The sequence below is a fragment of the Triticum aestivum genome, chromosome 1A, assembly GCF_018294505.1.
Source record: "Triticum aestivum cultivar Chinese Spring chromosome 1A, IWGSC CS RefSeq v2.1, whole genome shotgun sequence".
Classification (NCBI taxonomy): domain Eukaryota; kingdom Viridiplantae; phylum Streptophyta; class Magnoliopsida; order Poales; family Poaceae; genus Triticum; species Triticum aestivum.
This window is the reverse complement of record NC_057794.1, coordinates 159,623,904-159,637,660: the sequence shown is the minus strand read 5'-3', so window position 1 is coordinate 159,637,660 and position 13,757 is coordinate 159,623,904.

Sequence of the window (13,757 nt, the reverse complement as noted above, 5' to 3'; positions counted from 1 at the left end):
GATACCCTGAGGGAAATTCAAAAGAACCTGTGATGAAGGAAGTTATTGAAGATCCTAATGGTGAAGGCCTAAATAGATTTTACGTTCATGCCTGCTATTCATGTGGAGAAGAAGGACATTTTTCACGGTATTGCACAAAGGATAGAGAAGAGTATCTGAGAGATTTCCCGACAGCAGAAGTGAAGTTTGACCACCAGGAAATATACGCTCTGATCATTACAAAGAAACCCAGGAAGAGAAAATGAAGGCATCCCCGGAATAACCCAAATTCTACAGAGAAGAACCTCGGTCATATCACTTGTTACAGGTGCAAGAATTTAGGTCATGACGCTGATAAATGTCTAGAAATGAAAAAAATCCAAGGAGCCTACATAGTCACAAAGAAGCCCCACGACATGTCGGAAGTCATTTGTTTTCGCTGCAAGGAAGCAAGACATTTTGCTAGGGAATGTTCAGATCAAATGAAAGCTGGAGCTGAGTAGTTGAGATTTTGGTATTTATAATAAGTGTAGTAGGAAGCACATTTATTTTTCATGAGGATATGGAGTTGAATTTATGTAATGTGAGTTTCAGAGATTGTAATGCAATCATGAATCAATAAAGTTAACGTGTTATGATTTCATACGTCATATTATATGAGTTTTTACTCTATGAACAAAGATGTTGACCATTATCGAGGATATGAGAAATATGGTCCATGGAAGAATTTGTGCATTTCAACGGTGGTAGTACCGTGTAAGGGACACCCGGCCAATGGAAAAGGAAATATGCCCCACAGATTGGAGTTTGGACAAAAAAGGTTGGAGTTTTTCTTTTGATACGATGGTTATTGAGAAACGGAGTACTATTGGATTTAAAGGAGGTGTAATATGGAACAAGAGTTACTCCAAGGATGAGTTAAACTTGTATAAGTGTTGAAGTGGGCCATAACCCACAGGCCCAGGATTTGAAAAGGAACAGACATAACCTTGATGAAGGAAGAAATTTGGAAGAATCGGTGATTCAATCAGCATACGTTTACTAGGAGGATACGCAAAAATATGAGAGTCGTGAAGAACGATAGATGTTTTGTTCAGCTTGCACAAATAATGGAATTACCCGAACCCAGTTCGATGACAAGAGAAATTGTGCAATGCTTGTGAGAATGACTGAGTGTTAGAAATGCGAGATTCGCTAAACCTTATACAGGGTAATGATTCGGGTGCGGAATGGATTGATCACCATACCGACTTACTCTGATCATTCGATCTTGCTATTTGGAATGGTAAATCTGAGTGACTTACTTATAGTAGAGAGACAACGACGTCAAACCTTGTTTAAACCATAGAATGGTAGAACGATGAAACCCTATACAGGCAACTGTTGCCAATCGTAGGTTATACGGTGAGATTTAGCCTAGACCCATTTTATGCAGGAGAAACCATTAATTGTTGACCACCATGAGATTTTCGATAGTTGTTTAGTACTGGCGACAGACCTGTCAACTGAGAAGACTCATCCTCGGAAGAACCTCACCAGGATTGAGAGGACACAAGATTTTGAGAAAAAAGGTTATGCCCCTACTGGAAGAGCCTCACTGAATGAATTATCCCAGAGAATATGAGAAGACCCACATCGTCTGGGTACATGAGTTTTCTCGGAACCATAACCCTTATTTTAAGTGTGGTAGCACACTAGACCATTCCGATCAATGGAATTGCTGGAAGACCCCCAAACCTTAACCTTTTATTGCTAGCCTCTTCGAATCTTGAGGACGAGATTCATTTTAAGTGTGGTAGGTTTGTAACATCCCAAAATTCTATATTTTGGGATGTTATATTAAATAAATAGTTTTGATTGTTTATTTGATCGTTGTGTGAATGATTGGGTGAAACTGAGTGCAATTTGAAACTTTTTGAAAGTTGAATGATAGGGTATAAAAGGACTTTCCCAAAAGTATTTCCATATGAAATGATTTGAAACCTCATTTGAAAGTAATGCAAACTTCATGCCACTCAAGGACTTTCAAGAGAGGAGATGAAATGACTTCTCCGAAGTTTAAATGAAAGAGAGTGGGGAGTTAAACCACTTTTGAAATTCCATTTGGAATCCCTCCCATTTGAATAGTTTCAAATTCCTCTGACCCATTGCAAAATAAAGAGAGGAGTAATATGACACTCCAAACCAGGGGAAAATTTGAAATATATTCGAATGAGGACAAACGGAAAAGATTTGGAAGTGGTTTGAATTTCAATTTCAAAACCATTTAGGAGTTATTTGACTTTTAATCAAATTATTTTTCTCCTAAAATTAAATAAATGGAAATACGAGTAAAATGATTCCCTTCAATGGAAAATTAGCAGAAAATAATTTTGAAATCATTTTGGTATTTTAAAAATGATTTTTATTGGGTTTTATTGCAACAGTGGCATTGTCTGCTTTATTAAAAAATTTGTGGCTTATATTTGTACATGAAAATATGTGCATGTTTTAGGATTTAGTTTTCTCAAAAATTTGATATATAATATGTCTATATAAAAGTCTTATTGTTTTTCCTTTATTTAGTTTTCTTGTCTGACCTTATTTCAAAAAATAAAAAAATGGCCAAAGTCGACGGACCGAGGCCCACCTACCCTTCCCTCTCTCCCTCCCTCGGCCCACTTACCACGCCCGCGCCCGAACCACCTCCGCATCGGTTGCCCGTCCCCTCACTCATTTCCCCACTAGCGCTGACGCACGGGGCCTACTGTCCGACCCGGCCCGCTCCTCCTCTTCTTCCTCCCCACGCCAAGTCGCGCCGCCGCCGCCGGAGTCCCGATCTTCTCGGGATCACGAATCCCCTCGCCCCCTTCTCCAAGCACCCTCCCCTATATGTATAACTCTCGCCTCTCGTTCGATTCCCCCTTAAAGCCCCTACTCTCGTCGCCTCTCCCCGTTGCAATTTTTCGCCGGAGTCCGCCTCCGCCGCCGCATGCCGTCGCTCACTCCGCCGCCCATGCTCACCCCAGACCTCTCCCAACACCACCAACAGCCGCATCACCCTCTACCGCATCGCCCGGTTCCCTTTTTTTCACCGGAGGACCACCATAGGACCAACGCCGACGACCACCGAGCGCCGTCTCCACCTCGAGCTCGCCGCCGACGTCTCCGACCACCTCCGCCGACGCCATGACCACTATTTGGGACGCCACGCGCTGCTGCACCTGCCTGTGGCCTTGTTCGATGTTGCCGACCACCGGAGACGCCTCACCGCCGACTCCCGAAGCCCACGCAGCCGTCGACCACCGCGGTGAGCTCTCCACTCCCACTCCACCGTTAGATCTGCATCGGACGTGTTAGATCTTGTTTTTGCCCAAAACCGTTTTCTGTTACGGTTAGGTCGTCCATCCACTAGCTCATTTCAGCCACCGCTTTAGTCCAGCCGCGTAGCGCCACGTGGCCTTTGACTGATCGTAGTGTTTTTTTCTTTCTGTTGTAGTTTCAGAATAGTTTCTATTTTACATTGGTTATAGCTTTTATGTTTTAGATCCAAATTGAGAGATTCTTTTCGCATTGGATTCAAAATTTCTCGAAGTTTCTGCTAGAACAATTGGATTTCAGATTTGAGTAGTTTAAATTTTAGTTTAATGAAATTTATTCAAATCACTATTTTGGCCGTATCTTGAGTTTTATGAAATATTTTCGATTGATTCTTTTTGCTACTGTTTTGTTATTGTTTTGCCTATCCAGTAGCTTATAGTTATTTAGTTTTAGTTTATTTTAATTAGGTTTATTGCGAAAACAGTTCTGTTTTGCTTATGTAGTTGTTTTAGTCATATAATTAGTGTTTTTAATTATTTTTAGTTAATTCTTTTAGTATATTTTTACATGTTGTCATATGTTTCTGTTAGACTGCAGTAGATAAATTTTTGTAGTTATTTATTAGTGTTTTTAGCTACTGTTTTAGTACTTGCTTGTTTAGTTCATAGTGATAGTTGATAAAAATAGTTTTATTAGTTTTAATGTATTTCTTTTTCCACTTCAATATATGTTGTTATTGGTTCTGTTATTTAGGAGTAAATAAGTTTTCATAAATTGTTTTAGTATTGTTTACTATTGTCTTAGTGTTTTCTTTAGTAGTTTTGTTGTGTAGTTTTCCTTTGTTCCTATTTGGTGTCCCTTGTTGTTTTGCAATTTATTTGTTGGTTTTATTATGAGTGTTAGAATTGCTTGCTAGTATGTTTGCTTATATGAATGCTATGTTTGACTATATAGATTTTCAATGGAGTGACGAATTGTTCTACTAAGTCATTATTCTGAAAGTGTTGTTATATTCATCAAGTAATACCAGGCAAGTTCACTTTGACCATGTTTTTCATACCTATGTTTTATTTGCATGTAGTAGCACCCTTTCAACAATCCCTCCAATAGTTTTATTGAATCTTGTAGTTGAGTAGAATGCATGAGGTAGGAACCCATCTACCTGTTACCAAGCCCGGGATGTTATATAGTTTTGATGCTACGCTATAGTAGACGGGGTTTGGTATGAGTGCATGAGAGTGGTGTGAAGAAGGAGGACTCTGTGTCAATAACAACCCCATGATGGAATCTGCAAGGACTGCATCTTCAAGGCCTCAAGACTTGAGGACTCGAGACAAGAATTCAATACACACTACTGGGTGAAGGACGGTTGACGGGCACCCTGGAGGAACCAGTGGATGGCCGGGATGCATGGAGAAGCGCCATGACATCTTGCGGAAAGCTTCACCCAGACGCAAAGAGACGGAAGAATACTTCAGGCCCGGAAGCTTACCTGTGCAACCGCAAGTCACTATGGGCTTTGGCTTGGTTGACCTTAGTGGTGACTCTAGCTGGGATGATGCTAGCAGATGTAGAACTATGGTAGGATTGGATGAGCACCGGACAGTGGTCAGGGGAACTCTTCGGAAGACCATGTTTCGGTCGTCTTGTTCTTAAACACCGTGAAGTGCGAGAACGAAAAAAAGAGGGATCGAATCTTGTGGGTAAAGTGTACAAACCTCTGCAGAGGGTTAAAACCTAATCGATTAGCCGTGTCCCTGGTTACAGACAATGGGGTATTCTATTTCTTAGTCCTGAAGATATGCAAGAGGCAAATAAATCTATGAAAGAAAAAGGTATTAAAGCTAAAGCTATTAAAAATTTACCGCCTATTGAACAAATAACGCTTGATAACCCGACACAGGTAGTAGAGGTAAACTCTCTCCATAGATTTGATGAAGGTGATATCCCTTATAATAAGTTTGCTACTAAATGCTTGGATGAGTTTGATAATTTTATTGTTAAACAAGAAAACTTCAATGCTTATGTTAGTAGACAATTGAAACGTAATGCTTACATGCTTGACCACTTGGGTGATTATATGAGTAGAACTGCTAATGATCTTAAGCTTATTAGTAACATGCTTCCATGGTTAGAACTCAAGTAGAGCAAGTACTTAAAGATAAGGATGATTTGCTCAATGAGTTGAATAGTAAGAATAATGATAATGTTGTTAGGGTTATGACTAGAGGTGATAAAATGACCCAGGAACCTTTGTATACCGAGGGCCATCCTAAGAGAATTGAGCAGGATTCTCAGAGAGTTAATACTGATGCACCTAGTCCTATTATTAAAAAGAAAAAGAAAACTAATAGGACTTTGCATGCTTCTAGTGAACCTGTTTTCGATACACCTGAGAATCCCAATGATATTTCTATTTCTGATGCTAAGACACAATCTGGTAATGAACATGAACCTAGTGCTAATGTTAATGATGATGTTCATATTGATGCTCAACCTAGTAATGATAATGATGTAAAGAGTGAACCTGCTATTGATCTTATAACCCACAATCAAAGAATCAACGTTGTGATAAGAGAGACTTCGCTGCTAGGAAACATGGTAAAGAAAGAGAACCATGGGCTTAGAAACCCATGCCCTTTCCTCCTAAGACATCCAAGAAAAAGGACGATGAGGATTTTGAGCGCTTTGGTGAAATGATTAGACCTATCTTTTTGCGTATGTGTTTGACTGATCTGGTTAAAATGCCTCCTTATGTGAAGTATATGAAAGACATTGTTACTAATAAAAGAAAGATACCTGAAGCTGAAATTTCCACCATGCTTGCTAATTATACTTTTAAGGGTGGATTACCAAAGAAACTTGGAGATCTAGGGGTACCAACTATACCATGCTCCATTAAAAAAACTATGTTAAAACTGCTTTATGTGATCTTGGAGCCAGTGTTGTGCCTTTCTCTTTATATCGTAGACTTGAATTGAATAAGTTGACCCCTACTGAAATCTCTTTGCAAATGGCTAATAACTCAACTGCTATACCCATCGGTATATGTGAGGATGTTCCTGTTGTGGTTGCAAACGTTACTATCTTAACAGACTTTGTTATTCTTGATATTCCTAAGGACGACAGTATGTTCATCATCCTTGGTAGACCCTTTTTGAATACTACAGGGGCTGTTATTGATTGCAATAAAGGCAATGTCACTTTTCATGTTAATGATAATGAGCATACGGTACACTTTCTGAAGAAACAACCTCAAGTTCATAATATCAATTCTATCGGCAAAGTTTCAACTATTACAATTGGAGGTTTTAAATTCCCTCGTCCTACTGTCAATAATAAATATGATATTCTTATTGTTGGGGAAATGCATATCCCCGTTGAGGTAACCCAGTGTTATTCGAAAATTCTCTGGTTCATGTCATTCGGAAGAAGTTTATTAATAAGACTTGATCAACCTTGTTAATGGATTCCTTTCGATGAGCATGAGATGGATGAATTTAGAAGGCACAACTCTTTGTACCCATATTTTATTTTCTGTTATTTAGTTCAAATAAAGAAAAATAGTATTTTCTGTCTTTTTCTGAATTATCCGTGAAATAAAAAATGTCTCGAAAATAAAAGTTCTCCAAATGCCCTAAAAATTTAATATGATTTTTTATAGAATATTTTAGAATTTCTGGTGCTAAGAACACACCAGGGGACCTCACCAGCTGGCCACAAGGGTGGAGGGTGCGCCCCTGTCCTTGTGGGCCCCACGTGGGTCCCCTCCACTTATTCCAGCACCCATCAACTCCTTCTTCCTCCAGAAAAAATCACTCCATAGCTCAAGCTCGTGTTCTTGCTCATTTTGCTGCCATTTTCGATCTCCTTGCTCAAAGCTCCATTCACAAAACTGCTTTGGGGGATTGTTCTTCGGTATGTGACTCCTCCAATGTTCCAATTAGTTTTTGTTCTAGTGCTTTATTTATTACATTTTTTGCTGCTTTGGTGACCCTGTTGTTGAGCTTACATGTCAAATTTATATGGTCCAAAGTAGTTTTGATGCATGATATAGATTCTAAACACTTGTAGGAGTAGTTGCTATCAATCTTGTAGAGTTTGGTTCACTTTTATTTTGAGTCACTAAAAATTTCAGAAATTTTCAGAGGAAGAAAATGATGAGGAGATTGTTGAGAGGCTCCTCGAGCTAGGGTTCGAAGGAAAAGGAAAATGAGGAGAAGGATAAGCCCAAGTATAATCTTCCTCACGCCGCGGAGATTCGGCCATGTGAATGGCCATGTGATGCATTCTTGCAGGTGGCCGACATTTATGATGATTTCTATTATTTGGATGAGAATGCAGGCACCACCGACTTCCTCCTCAACCATTGTGATCAGTATCACCTACTCACAAATACTTTCGTACAAAATTTTCATTTTCATGCTAGGAGATCACCACCCATGGTAGACTTTTAATTATATGATGAGTACAAGGAAATGACGCTTTATGCCTTCTGTGAGGTTTGTAAATTACCTTATGAGGGTAGCATCGAGGAACCACGTCCTAGTGATGTGGAAGATTTTATTTATGAAGTCACCGTAGGGGAGAGGAGAAGGGTGTCGGAAGCGAGAGTGGCCAGTTTACATTTTCCTCTGCGCTACTACTCATTATTTGTTGGGAGATGTTTGATTGGCCGTGGAGAGAGTGGAGGCATTAGTGCCCCTGACCTGGCCATTTTGTGCCATGGTTTACTTTGTGATAGAACTTTCAGTTTAGGCCTATGGTTGCTAAACGGTTGAGTCTAAACCGTACAAAGGGGCCTATTTTTGGAGGTATCTTCGTTTCCCGCCTTGCTAGACGACCCATTAGGCATTATGAGAAAGAGGAAAAACTACTACCCACTATATATTTAGATTATGATAGCATGGTAGCACATAAGTTTTATTCGCCATGATGAGGAAAAGAGACCTATTTATAACTTGATATTCAGCGAGGACACATGTCAGATTATTACCATGTCAGCACCTACTTTGTTCGATATTCATTCAGGCAGGTACTTCGTTTTGCCCGCGGACATTCATGCATACTGGGAGGGGACATGATCCCCACCTCCTGAGCTAGAGCCATCACCTAATCCATATGAGGAGTCCATTTATCAGTGGGATCCACAGGAGCTTGCTAACCAGTGGAACCCCTAGGATCCTCCTCAGTACACCGGAGAGGGCTACTTTGATCCACGGGCGTAGACCAACTTAGGCCAAAAGCCTAAGCTTAGGGGAGTACGTATTCCTCGCCGACATTACATTCATGTTCGCACATTCATTTCAATTCTCGGTGTTCATACTCTTTCATTGTATTATCCTTGTTAGTTTATTTGTTTTTTCCGCTTTCTTCTTGTGTGTTTGAAAAACCTTAAGAAAAAACAAAAAAATTAGTTGTAGTTAGTTTACTTTCCATGCATTCTTAGTTGTAGTATTAAAAGAAAACCCAAAAATATTTCTTGTTCTTCTTTTGCTTGTTGGGAGCTTTCCCGTGTAAATAGTTTTCTCGTTCTTGTTTTACTTTCTTCACAAAAACAAAAACTCCAAAAATATTTCAGTGTGTTTCTTTGAAATTGGAAGTGCAACTATCCCTGGGTTGTTTTGGTAATTCCTAACAACATATAGCTCATTGAGATAATACTATTTCAAGATAAATATTTCAGGAAAGCTCAATGATTGGCATGGCATGGATTAGAAATGTGGACCCCTCGAAATGCTAAGGACAAAAGATTGGCTCAAGCTCTAAAGCTCAATACTCTACATTTTACCTTTTAGTGGTCCAAGATCACATTGAGTCCATAGGAAAAGCCAATGCTATTAAAAGGGGATGGAGGTGTTGCTTAATGGGTTACTTGCTCAAAATGCTTAGTGATATGCCCCAAAATGCTCAACCACTTTCACATATCCACATATGTCCCAAACCAAAAGTCAAACTCGGCCCATCGAAACTTTCCATCCGGCGCCACCGAGTTCATTTGACATAGCCACTGCCACAAAACCCTAGTCACTTCGGTATCACCAAGATGGGATTGCAAACTCTCTATTTCCCTTCGTAACATTTCGGTCCAACAGAGATGAGCGAATCGGTCCCACCGAGTTTGTCTGACCAACTCTATGGTTAGCTTATTACCAAAATCGGTCCCATCGAGTTTGTGTAATCCGCCTCACCGAGATTACGTTATGCCCTAACCCTAATGAAATCGGTCCCACCGAGTTGACATGTCGGTCCCACTGAAAATCCTAATGTTCACATTTTAAACTGAATCGGTCCGACCGAGTTTCACGATTCGGTCTCACCGAGTTTGGTAAATTGTCTGTAATGGTTAGATTTTGTGGGGAGGCTATATATACCCCTCCACCCACTCTTCATTCATGGAGAGAGCCATCAGAAGATGCCTACACTTCCAACATACATTTTCTGAGAGAGAACCACCTACACTTATGTTGAGGTCAAGATATTCCACTCCAACCACATAAATTTTGATCTCTAGCCATCCCCAAGTTTCTTTCCACTCAAATCATTTTTCCACCACATCCAAATCTGTGAGCGAGAGTTGAGTGTTGGGGATACTATCATTTGCAGCACAAGAGCAAGGAGGTCATCATAAATACACCATCTATTACCTTTTGGAGAGTGGTGTCTCATAGATTGGTTAGGTGTGACTTGGGAGCCTCCGTCAAGATTGTGGAGTTGAACCAAGGAGTTTGTACAGGCAAGGAGATCGGCTACTCCGTGAAGATCTACCCTAGTGAGGCAAGTCCTTCGTGGGCGATGGCCATGGTGGGATAGACAAGGTTGCTTCTTCGTGGACCCTTCGTGGGTGGAGCCCTCCGTGGAGTCGTGCAACCGTTACCCTTCGTGGGTTGAAGTCTCCATCAACGTGGATGTAGCGCCCCGAGACCGATGTGCCAGGTGTCCTCCAGTTATTCGCTGTTGTTGCCTTGTCATTGCTTGCGTGTCATGCATTGCATATCATGTCATCATGTGCATTTCATTTGCATACATGTTCGTGTCATGCATCCGAGAATTTTCCACGTTGTCCGTTTTGCAATCCAGCGCTCCTATGTCACCTGGTGTCCCTTTCTACCTCTTTTCGTGTGCGGGTGTTAAACGTTTTCGGACCGAGACTAGTCATGCGGCCTTGGTTTACTACCGGTAGACCGCCTGTCAAGTTTCGTGCCATTTGGACTTCGTTTGATACTCCAACGTTTAACCGAGGGACTGAAAAGGCCTTGTGTGTGTTGCAGCCCAACACCCCTCCAAAGTGGCCCAAAACCCACCTAAGACCTCTCCATCATCTCGGTCGTTCGATCACGATCGCGTGGCCGAAAACCGCACCTCATTTGGACTCTCCTAGCTTCCTCTACCTATATATATGTGGCTCTCCCCGAAAATCCGCGCAGATGAAACCCTAAAATTCCCCCCGCACACCGCCGGACATGTCCGTCCCGCCGGCGGACGCGTCCACCCTGCCGCCACATCGCTCCGACCAATGGGAGCGCGACACCTCAGCTTCGCCGCCGCCCTCAGCCACTCGCGGAACGCCACTTGTCCCGGCACCTCCTCTCTCTCCTCCAGAGTCGCCGCCGACCCGCGGAGCCCACGGCCGGCCCGCGCCGGGCCTGACCGCGCCTTGCGCCGACTCGGCGGTCGTGCCGCCCCGGATCCGCTGAAGCTCGCCGGCACCCGCGCCACAGGCCGCCTCGCCGCGCTGTCCCCCGGCCTCCTCTCCGGCGTTCGCCCCGCCGCCCGCCCGAGATCGCCTCCGCCGCGCCGCCCCCGCGCCGGCCGGAGCTGCACACCGGTCACCGCGGCTCTGCGCCACCTCCTCGTTGTACCTCGCCAGCCCCGCCGTCGTCAGCTCGCCGTCGCCGTCCCGGAGCTCCGGCGAGCTCCGCCATCTCCGGCCGCCGCAGTCGCATCAATTCCGGTGAGTACGCCGCCACCTCGAAATCCGTGCGATCTGGATCTGAGATCTAGATCCCCTCTCGGTTGACTTTCACCTCCCAAAACCCTAACTTTTTGGCATCTTCATCGCATCATAACTCCGCATCCGTAGCTCCGATTTATGCGTGTAGCATATCAAAATGTTCGTCTCGACAAGTACATCATTTCATCTCATTGCGTCATTTTCATTTGAGCTCATCTTGATGCCCGAAATGCTGTTGGAAGAGGGCTATGTGATAAATTTGTCAGATCTGTTTCATCAAATGGCATTTTGTCATTTTTGCCATGATTAATGTGTGCATGCTATGTCCTGAGCTCTATATGTGTTTTGTTATATGCCATGCCATCTTTGCAGTGGTGCTTTCCATGTATTTTTGTGATATTTGTGGTGACTAGCACAAGCTTGCAAAGTAGCTTAATCGGTAATGCTGATTTCAGGGACTTAGAATTTCACTAAGTCCTTGTTCTGTTTTTGTCGTTATGCCATATGTTCATGTTGTTTCCTAGTGATCCGTAAGGATGTTTTGTTAATATTGTTGTGCTCTATCCATCCATGTCATTGTTTTCAATTATGGAGCAGCCTAGCTTGAGTCAATCGAGCTCTACTTTTGCTATGAAGTGTTCTTGACAGATTGTTAACTTGTTTAGCGATTTTGCCGAGGATGTTGCTATTGATCCGTGCATGCTATGTTGTTGTTCTTGCCATGTCTAGATTCTATGCCATGTATTCTTGATGGGTGTATGCTTAGTTTGTCCTGCCATTCTCTGTAGTGAGTGCATCGAGCTCGTAAACTTGCCTACTCGTTAACTGATTTGCATGCTCCAGTTTTTCACTAAGTCTGAAATATGTTTATGTTTTTGCTATGTTCACATGCTTGCAATTGTATTTTCTAATCCCTTTTGGCTCAAGGTCACTAAGGGGCTTTTGTTAAGTGCTTTGAGTAGCTTCATGCCATGCCTTGATTTGCCATGTTAAGTTCCTGTATCATATAGTTTTCATGCTCCAGAGTATGCTTCCTGATGATAAATTCCAGACTTGTGTTAATTTCACGAAGTCTGAAACCTGTTATCATTTGCCCTTTTGCCATGCTTGTTTGAACCTGTTAATGGATGAATTAGCCGTAGCTCAGTGTTCATCTTTTGTCAAGCTTCATGATTGGATCCCTTCCATGTATCTTGTTACCATGTTTGAGTGTTGTAGCATATTTATCTTGATGCATTTAGATGGCTACTTGCTGATTATCGCAGACCGGGGCCATATTTGTTTTGCTTGCCATTTCCAAACCGTGCATCCGATTCCGGTGATATTTATATCGATTTCGACCAAAATCCCCTCACCTTTACAGTGGCACTCTTGGATTTCCATTTTGAGGACAGGTTCAATCATTCAAGTACAAATCATGCATATGCATCACATACCGCATCCTGCATATCATGACATGTTCATGTGTGGTTTGTTTACCATGTTGTGTGCTTCTTTCCGGTGTTGCTTCTTCGGGTTGGTTCCGATAACGTCACGTTTGTGAGGACCCATTCGTCTACGTCTGTTTGTCTTCTCCATGGACTCGTTCTTCTTCCTTGCGGGATTTCAGGCAAGATGACCATACCCTAGAAATCAATTTTATCTTTGCTTGCTAGTTGCTCGCTCTTTTGCTATGCCTATGCTGCGATACCTACCACTTGCTTATCATGCCTCCCATATTGTTAAACCAAGCCTCTAACCCACCTTATCCTAGCAAACCGTTGTTTGGCTATGTTACCGCTTTGCTCAGCCCCTCTTATAGCGTTGTTAGTTGCAGGTGAAGATTGAAGTTTGTTCCTTGTTGGAACATGGAGATGTTGTTCCTTGTTGGAACATGTTTACTTGTTGGGATATCACAATATCTCTTATTTAATTAATACATCTATATACTTGGTAAAGGGTGGAAGGCTCGGCCTTATGCCTAGTGATTTGTTCCACTCTTGCCGCCCTAGTTTCCATCATATTGGTGTTATGTTCCCGGATTTTGCGTTCATTACGCGGTTGGGTTATAATGGGAACCCCTTGATAGTTCGCCTTGAATAAAAGTCCTCCAGCATGGCCCAACATTGGTTTTACCATTCACCACCTAGCCTTTTCTTTCCCTTGGGTTCTGCAGACACAAGGGTCATCTTTATTTTAAACCCCCGGGCCAGTGCTCCTCTGAGTGTTGGTCCAACTGAGCAATGTCTGGAGCTACCAGGGGCAACTCTGGGCTGGCCCACCCGACGTCTGGCTCATCCGGTGTGCCCTGAGAATGAGATATGTGCATCTCCTATCGGGATTTGTCGGCACATCTGGGTGGCTTTGCTGGTCTTGTTTTACCATTGTCGTAATGTCTTATAACCGGGATTCCGAGTCTGATCGGGTCTTCCCGCTAGAAGGAATATCCTTCGTTGACCGTGAGAGCTTGTGATGGGCTAAGTTGGGACACCCCCATAGGGATTTGAACTTTCGAAAGTCGTGCCCGTGGTTATGGGCAGATGGG